A 9,776-nucleotide genomic window follows, 5' to 3' on the forward strand; every position below is an offset into this window, starting at 1 on the left:
GGTTATTTATCCATCATAGGATTAGACACCACTCGAGATCCACAGAGTTAACTGAAGTTATGAATGCCAATCAACTGGCCAATTAACTTCCAAATCCACCCCAACCTAGGGTGGAGGAAATCCAGGATGAAAATGAGGTGTATCGAGCACCCCCGTCTCATACTTTACGAGACTATTTTACAACCGGCGGGGGTGAGCACCCCTTCCTGTATGGTCTTTCCAGAAAATACAGGAAACATAGACATCAAGCCAGGAGTGATCCACCTCCTTCCAAAGTTCCTTGGGCTTGAATATGAAAACCCATATTTACACTTGAAAGAGTTTGATGAGATCATAATTACTTTATACTTTCCTAATGTATCTGAGGACACAATCCGGCTGAAACTCTTTCCTTTCTCCTTAAAAGAAAAGGCTAAGATGTGATTACATTCACTACATCCACAATCTATTGGTAGGTGGAATGACATGACAAGGGAGTTCATAAAGAAATTCTTCTCATATCATAAAATGAACACCATCAAAAAGTTAATCACGAACTTCGCCCAAAGGGCAGATGAAACATTCTTCCAATGTTGGGAGCGGTTCAAGGATCTTGTCAGTTCATGCCCACAACACGGTTTTAAAACGTGGCACATAACAAATTTTTCCATGAAGGACTGACATCTTCCATGCTTTAATTTTTCAAGACGATGTATAATGGGGAATTCCTAAACAAAGACGTCGATGAAGTGTGAGACTACTTTGATAAACTCGTTGAAACCGCACAATCATGGGACATCTCCCCAAGAACGAGCATCACGTCTAAGCCTACTCAATCAAAGGAGAGAGGTGGAATATATCTTTTGAAATAGGAAGATGATATCAACACTAAAGTGGCCACTCTCACAAGGAAACTCAAAGCCATGGAACTTAGGAAGGATAAGGAAGTTGTCTGCGGTATTTGTGCTTGCAACATTCATACAATTAAAAATTGCCCAACAATACCTGCATTTTAAAAAATATTAAATGAGCAATTAAATGTCATAAACAACTACCAAAGACCTTTCAAAGGACTCACTTCGAACACATACAACTCCAACTGGAGAAATCATCCAAATTTTAGTTGGAGGAATGGACAACCGGTTACACCTCAAGGAATCCCTAATCAATTCTTAAATCAAGGGAAACCTCAAGAGGAATTGGTTCAAAATCCTCAAGAGCTCATCCAGCAAAGTACTCTTCAACCCTTATAAAAACACACAAAGGTTATACAAAAGATAGACTCACGCGTTACAGTTATGGAGAAAGGGATGCTTCCAGCCCCACCTATCCCCAATCCTAAACCGTAATACAGAGTTAATGAACCAAGATCTTCAAATCCAATGGAGTAAGCTGAGTGTTGAGGGTCAAATATTACATATTATTCCCCATTTATATCTTAGTTTTATGAACATGATAATGCTTAATGTTCTATTTTACTCATGTTTATGTTGCAAGGTGAATTTAAGAGCTTGGATTGAAAAGGGTGCTAAAAGCATGGATTTAATCCTCAAGAGTCACCAAGGCAAGAGATGGATCTTAGGAGACCAAGATTAAAGAATTCACATGCTAAAGATCCAAGAAAACTAAGTGAGGAATGAAGAGAATAAAAAATTTGAACTGAAGAAAAGGAATCCTGAAATCGTCTTGAAAAAGCATATTCTGGAACTCTGGGTGTAACGCCCTGAATTTTGGGGGTTGAGCAAAGCTCTACTCCCGAGATCAAACACATCACTTATGCAACATGGATAATGATGTTTAGATGTCGTCCATATCAATACATTATACATGAGTGGGATTATACTAAAACAACATATCATACTCCTGAGATAATGTAATTAAGCAACGGAAGTCTGAAGCACAAGTATCTAAATACGAAAGTAGTTCACAAACTCCGGAGTATGAGTATGTAATCGGGCTAAATATATGTACATATATCATTTCAGAATGGACAAACTATCAAAATGTGAAGCGTTCAACTAATCCATAAGTCTCTCTAATCCCGTCGAATCAGTATGAGGTCTACTTAGACCCGCCCGAGGGCTGAATGTAGGAGAATTCTTCCTTCAGGTCTACAAAGTCCAACCCCATCACATAGACTTCATCACCACCGGCATTAAAACCAGAGTCTAGGTGGTGTTTTGAAACACCGTCCCAGGGTGGGAATGAGTGGCCAACTTAGTGGTACTATAAGACAAAGGTTAACATGTTATCAATTCAATCAAACAGTAATGATAAAGCAATACAACAAGCATTTCCTAACTACTCTTGTTAATATAGTAATGATGCATGCCCTCGCCTGCACTCTCTCAGTGACTTCATCTAACAATCGCGCATGACAAACTCCCTAAACATGCACTTCCTCGCCAAAGCATATGCAATGTGGTGCATGTTCATGTTAGCCAAGTAATTGATTAGGCTTATTCATACAGCAGATTTTGGAAGCTAAGGTACCTCCCTTTATATCAATAACGCAAATAAAGGATCCATATAGGGTTATCAATCTTAGTTAGTCACATACAATAGGCAAGTTGTAGGGCATCACCCCTAATGAGAACAGTGGATAGGTAAGTTCAAGTGTTTATACTCGAGGTCACTACGGGAGGCTTGTCACCTTAGCATAGGCCGACAGCTCGAATATAGTGTCCCATACACCACCATATTCAGCTCACGAGTTTGGGTTGCTCACTGGTTACTACGAGGAGGCTTGTCACCCCAGCGTAGGCCGACAGCTCGACCACGGTGTCCCATACACCACAATGCCTGGCTCATGAGTCTTAGTGGATTATGGTACCATGGTTGAAATGAGTTTTACCTTGGTAAGTGGTACCTTAGATTCAAGCAATAATGTCCATACATGGTAAATACACAACAGGCCAATCGGGTTATTTGACAAGTTTGATTGGTACGAGTGCATGCTGAATTTATCGACATGGAGCGCATAAGCACTCCACGTAGCCTAACCACTGTCGACAATCACCGTAAGGCTCGAATTCATCGAATGTATCTAATGTGGTGAAACTAGTTCGGCCACTCAATCGAGAACCGTTACCGATTGCCTGGACTAGTGGTAGTCCCAGTCATACTCAAATGCAATAGGTAGTCACACATGTTAATCATTATAGCATTTAACAAACAATTCAAACATAATTCCCATTTGAGCATTTTATCAAACATGTTAAACATATTATTATACATATGTATTTCATCCATAAATCACATAGCAGTAATTTACATTACATGAAGGAAACTATATATATGGATAAGGTGGTTGAGAATCCCATCTCAACACCTTTATTAAAAGTGATTCGTCAAACAATTTCTCATTCAAGCATTTTATCAAACACTTAGACTACACATTACTACATACAAGAACTAAATTAGTTATAGCATATATTATGGCAAATCCTTTCATAAAGGAGTTGTCATACATATAACAATCATGTATTTTATATTCATAGTCATAGCAAGCACAAATCATAATTGCAATTTCATTCAAACATTTCAACAAACACATGGAATGCATTATATATTCACATAGTTCACACACATATATAACTTATCGAATACATCGTAACTAAGATCATATGGTAGCACTCAAGTCAAACATAAATCATTGCTAACATTGAAAGCCTTGAAAACCATAACCTAAACATTGATAGTCTGCATCTTTCGTTGAAATACCCGATTTGAACTCAGTTCCAACACAACGTTCTCGAAAATGGAACGATGGTACCTATACAATGAAATAGATTAGCTAATTCACTGATTATTCTATTTAGATTTCTAAACCAAGATTAGGGTTAAGATTTCTTACCCAAATCGAAGTTGGAATGGCTCGTGTAGCGATGGTGGGGAGGTGATTCGGTAGGTATAGTGGGAGTGAATCCCAGCAATAATCTCCCGAACTCTCACTCTACACCTCACACTTTTCTCTTCTTTTCTCTCTTCTCTCACCTAGGGTTTGAGAAATTCGTATGAAATGAGAGAGGGGTGGTTTAAGGTCCTTATATAGGCCCAGAAGTGATGTTAATGGCTCCATGGCCATTGTATACTTGGGTTATATCCAAAGGGTGACTGTTTCTGACAAATGGGGCTCATTTGGAGGTCCATTACCTGTTTATGTCATGGGATAAGTTCCTTAACAATGGATCTAGGCCAGGTTATGATTTTAGTATGATCGGATTAGTGGATCGACCGTGGAGGACCCGTATCAGATCAACGGTCGTTATCACTCGATCAGGGCCACAAGTATACTGATAAGAGTAGGGAAATTTTCCTAATCCATGAGTGAAGTTTGGTTAGAATTTAACGGTCTGAAGTCTTCAATTTTTCTCGTAAGCGAATGGTCCAATTCACTTAAGTTTTGATTCACTTTCTAAAGATATTCATGTTTCTCACACACTTCACTCAAGGCTCAAGTTGTGCATTTCTGAATACTATTTGGGCTCAATTCTCATGATGGTTTTCAAGCCCAATAAGGCGGTTGTAACCCTATAATTTTGCGGTAATCGGACTTTCGACGCGCGGTCCAGGTCCGATATGGAGTTTCAATGTGCTTCCGAGAGCAACTGGGTTTTGAGATTTCTCCTAGGTTTGTAAGGGATGTTGAGTCAATGGTATTAATGATTTTGGGTCTTACCATTTGTGGAAATGATAGTTTGAGTTAAATCCATCACTTATTTAGTTTAGTACTTAACTAAATTCTGCCCTAATTATGACAGAATAAGGTCCTAGGGTAGTTCTATGTCCCTTTTTGGCAATTTTAGTCAGTATATTATTTTAATTATTTTTTAGTAGTTCATCATCAAGTCTACTTTATTTTCACCAAATTTTATTAGATTTCATATTCTAAAAAATTTCTAAAAATTCTAGAAGTAGCTGCCGTCCGAACTAATAATTTTTAGATAGTTATCACATCAACCTATATTTAACTATATTAAAAATTTTATTTTATTTTCACTTATTTTTATATAAAACTAAACTTATCAAGCTTCAATCTGGCTTTTGAATCACCTAAATTGGAGTTATATTGAAGGAGATATGACTTTTGAAATCGGTCGAAAAGTGCATAAAATCACAGCGAGGGTCCACAGAAATTCGGTGCACCGATGGCACGCCGCCGACCAGGCAGTGGTGCTATGCCCCTTTGGTGGTCCTGGTGGTGGTCCTGCCACCTGCTATTTGAAACGAGTGTATCTTACAAACCAGAATGAGTTATTCGACGTGCAATATATGATTTTGGGTAGGAGAAGCTAAGCTATCCAAAAAACCTAGTTCTTTTGTGAGATTCCATCAGGTTAATGGTCTAAAGTCCATTTTATTTGTATTTTTACTATTCATAGTAAATTTTAGTTTAATTATTATTCTTCATCATTTAAACTTTAGGATTTATGTCTAATATGAAAGTACTTAGAAAATTTTGAAGATTAAGGTGGTGAAAGGTGAGACTTTTTAAGGAGATGGGTTGGAAAGGGGATTTGAGACTTTGGGCTTGAGTTTTAAGAAGTCGATAAGGTATTATGATAGACCCATTGCCCAAGGATGCCCATCTCCAAGTTGGCAAAAAACCGGGACGTTACACTGGGTCATTTTGTGAAATTGCTCAGAATGGAGTCTATTTTGGGAAATTACACAGAGTGAAGTCTATTTTAGCAAAGTACATAATTTGAAGCAGTTTCTAGAGTTTTCCGACTAGGTACGAAAGTTGGAGTTCCACAACTATAAATAAGACTCTCTAAGATGTTCCTAAGCATCTTCTAGAGTTTAAGGAGTGGAGCAAAAGGGTAGAGAAGTCATCACCAAGAGTTTTTCTTCTTCTTCCATAGTTGTTTTCATGTTTTTCTTAAGAGACTTTAGTCCAATCATGTTTATGGTTGGCTAAACCTCTTAGCTTGGGCTAAGAGGTGGAGCTTGTAGCATGATTGGATGTTTCTATTGCTTTGATTCATGTTTATGTTAAAATCTATGAATTCTAATTTAATATTTAAGGAATATTTTCAGTTTTTAATGGTTTATTATGACTTAAATTATAGTAGATCTGCAATAGCTTTGAGTATCTTCTTTTCCTGATTTGAGATTGTGAAATTAGTAAGTTCTGTTATTCACCTTCATCCCTTGGGCATGATAGGGTGATGAAATCCTTCCTAATCTTTATAATTCTCTTACATTGAGACTATAAGATTGGTAAATCTTGTTGTTTGTCATTATCTTTTAGGCATGGTTTAGTGATGGAATCCCTACCAATTATCATAATTCTCCTTCATTGAGAATTAGGTCAATGGAAGTTCAGATTTGGTTTTATTGATATATTTTCCAATTGGATAGGATAAGACTCAAATTGTAATTGTGTTACTTGAATTAAGCAAGAGGGCTCCCTGATCACTACAAGTGGATCCTTGGTACCCTAGTTCCCACCTTTAAATTCTTAGTTTTAATTACTTAATTCACGATTACTCTCTCAATCACTTTAGAATTATTTTTAAATCTTCTTTTAATTCTACTTCTACTTAATTTCAGAAATGCACAAGATCAGCCCCTGTGGATTCGACCTCGGTCTTACCGAGATTGGCGCTGTTGTCGGGGATTAATGGTTACGCTTTCTAAATTTGCTAAGATTTGGAATTAGGTTAAGATTATGATTTTTCTACTTTCTATTTTTAGGTTAGGGTTTTTTCAGAATTATTTTATAAACTAACTTAGCTTTCTATTTCTAGGTTTAGAAACTTTCCTTTTTTATTTTTAAAAAACTAATTTACTTTCTAATTCTACGATATAAACTTTCCTAATTTGTTTTTAGAAACTAATTTTTTATTTTTTAGAAACTTTCCTAATCGATTTTTAGAAACTAAGTTCCTTTCCTTTTACTGTTTTTAGAAACTAACTTACTTTCTATTTTTAAAAACTTTCCTTTTTCTTTTTTTAGAAACTAGGTTGCTTTCTTAGTTCTTTTTTAAGAAACTAATTCACTTTCCTTTTTCTTCTTGAAGATCCCAAAATAGAAACTTCTAATTTGGTAACTTCTTTCTAATTCTCTTTCTTTTTATTTCCAAATTTAGAAAATAACTTTTCTTTCTATTTCCAGTTTTAGAAACTTTCTTAATTTTCTTTTTAGAAACTAACTTTTCTTTCTATTTTTAGATTTAAAAACTTTCCTAATTTATTTTTAGAAACTAACTTTTCTTTTTATTTCTAGATTTAGAAACTTTCCTAATTTTTTTTAGAAACTAATTCTTTTTTTTTTCTATTTTTAGATTTGGAAACTTTCCTAATTTGTTTTTAGGACTAACTTTTTGTTTTGTTTTTAGGTTAGGGTTTTTTCTAATTTATTTTTAGAAACTAACATTATTTTCTGTTTTGTAAGATCCTAACATAAAACTCTCCAAACTGGTAAACTCCTTCTAACTTCTCCTCTACTTACTTTCCATATTGTTGTAGGACTTTTCTTTTCTTCTATTTTAGGATTAGGGTTTCTCCATGTATATGCAAGAGTGGGAACGTCAGTATGCTAAGCTAGTTTTAAAGAATGCATGAAATTATGAAGGGCTGTTAGATGATTATGTTAGGAAACAACTAATGCCTCAAAATTTTTCTGAAACCATCATCAAGAACCAACCAGAATACAATGCTCCACCGGTTAAGAAGTCCCTACGCGATCATAGGCAGGAGAATAATTACACCCTACAGATTAAGAAAACAGTACATGATTGTTAGGGTTATCATAATTATGGGAGTGAGAACTATTATCACCCATCGGACAAGAAGAAAACAATGAGAGATTATATTATGGGTGATAATATGTACCAACATCCATCAGACTCTCCCACCTATGACCTATACAACTATGATCAGTGGAAACATTAACATTGGAGAGATGAACAATAAATGATCTCACAATCGCGTTGTTGTGTCACCTTGAGATGTTCACATAAATCCACGTTAATGTTGGACACACAGACAAATCTCTGTAGTATGGGATGTGGGACGAGCCAGTTATCTTTAAACTACTTTTCACATTGTGATCATGATCGCTGAGTGTGATGGACCACATATACTTTGCTAGGCATGCATTTCATATAAAATGTTTGTGCATACCGATACCACTTTATGAAGTATGGGATGTATCGGAACCCTTCTGTTATTCTTATGAATCACTTAAATCATTGTAAACTTTAAAGGACAACCACCACTATGAGTGTGGCATTGACTGTAAGACCCAACCCGAGTGCGTGGGTGTGTATGTGTGTGTATGAGTGTGCATTTCATTTCTTTTGTTCCCGCAGTCCTACCAGTCGAATCCCAGTGACCTGCGACCCTCGGATAGTGTTTGTAGTCATCCTTAAGATGATCATGTAGACCCTACTTGGATCGAGCTGAAACCTATGCCATCTTGTCCGTAGCATCGTTGCAGTTCCGATAATGCATCTTGTGCGTCCATCTGATATATAAATCATAAGTTATGTGCATCTCATTTTATAACCCTTGATCAAGATCACATGGCCCACCTAGGGGTGGTGCACATGTTTTTCCACGTGGTCCCATCCCTTGGCATAACTTTTAACACACTACCCACACACTACCCAAAACCCCATCTCCTACACCACCTACCTCCCAAACACCACCCACCCCCTAGCCTATAGCCTCCATTAGGCTTTCTTTTGCTAGCCCATCATTAGTCCTCTACCCCAAGCACCATTTTTCAAGAGAAAATCTGAAATTTTCTCTTCCCAAGCCATTTTACAATCATTCCTCTTCTACAACATCTCTCTCTTTTTTCTCCCTCTCATTTCTCCCTTCCCATTTCCTTTCCTTCCCTTGCAAGAGGATGGAACGTCCCCACCTCTCTTCACTAATTCCAGCCACATTCTTCCCCTCTCTCTCCTAATCTCTCCATTAGAAGCTCATCTCACCCATCAATCCCCCTTCCTTGAAGCTAGAGGAGCTAGAAGATATAGATTTTGTGGAGAATCCAAGGTGGGTGCTCTCCATTTCATGTACATTCCTTCTTCATGGTGTAGATCCCTTATTTTCTCTCGTTTAGGATGTGTAAGACCCACCAATCAATGGTGGAGATCCTACACAACCTCCTAGATGTGGCTAATGGGCCCATCTTGTGCATGCATGTCCATGCATGGGGATTTCCTTAATGGACCCCTTTCATGGCGGATTTCATCTACTCCTTTAGGCATGATGGGTCATCTAAACCCTTGCATCATGGTTGGGATGACATCCCAACCATTGATCTTAAATCTAGACCAAACATGATGAAATTCATGTTGTACATTGTATATGTATAATATATGTGGTTGTGATTTTGTTGGGGAAGGCTCCCTATGGCTAGATATCTTTCCTCCTCTCTCACTTTTCTTGTATTGCTGATGATGATATGTATGGTCCACTTAGTGGGCCTGGATTGTCCAGGGAGCCCGGCTAGGGTGGGATGCCCATACCCACCTACTCCATGGCTTGGGTTTCCCATTTGCCACCCTAACTGTTGCATGCAAGTGTAGAAATTCTAGGTTTAGATTTGGACATTTGAGGGGACCACTAAGGTGGTCCATGGCACCTAATTTTTGGGGTAATCATTTGTTTTATAGCTCATACATTTAATTTAATCCTAATGTATGTTGCTGTCTAGAATTTTCTAGACAGTTTCTGGGTGGTTTTTGGGCCTGAATTTGGGACTATTTGGGGGACTTTTAATACCCATCAAATATGTTTTTCTGAAAGGTGGGGATCCCATCTAGATGTTCCCCAAA

General features: G+C 37.3%; 1 non-coding gene across 1 annotated transcript; it reads right to left on the reverse strand.

The window, feature by feature from the left end:
* Positions 1-513: 513 nt before the first annotated feature.
* On the reverse strand, positions 514-620 carry LOC131226457 (small nucleolar RNA R71). Its single transcript, XR_009161840.1, has one exon. It is a non-coding gene; the product is annotated as a small nucleolar RNA R71 (small nucleolar RNA).
* Between the last annotated feature and the right edge of the window lie 9,156 nt (positions 621-9,776).

This window comes from Magnolia sinica, chromosome 14 (genome assembly GCF_029962835.1).
Source record: "Magnolia sinica isolate HGM2019 chromosome 14, MsV1, whole genome shotgun sequence".
NCBI classification, from domain to species: domain Eukaryota; kingdom Viridiplantae; phylum Streptophyta; class Magnoliopsida; order Magnoliales; family Magnoliaceae; genus Magnolia; species Magnolia sinica.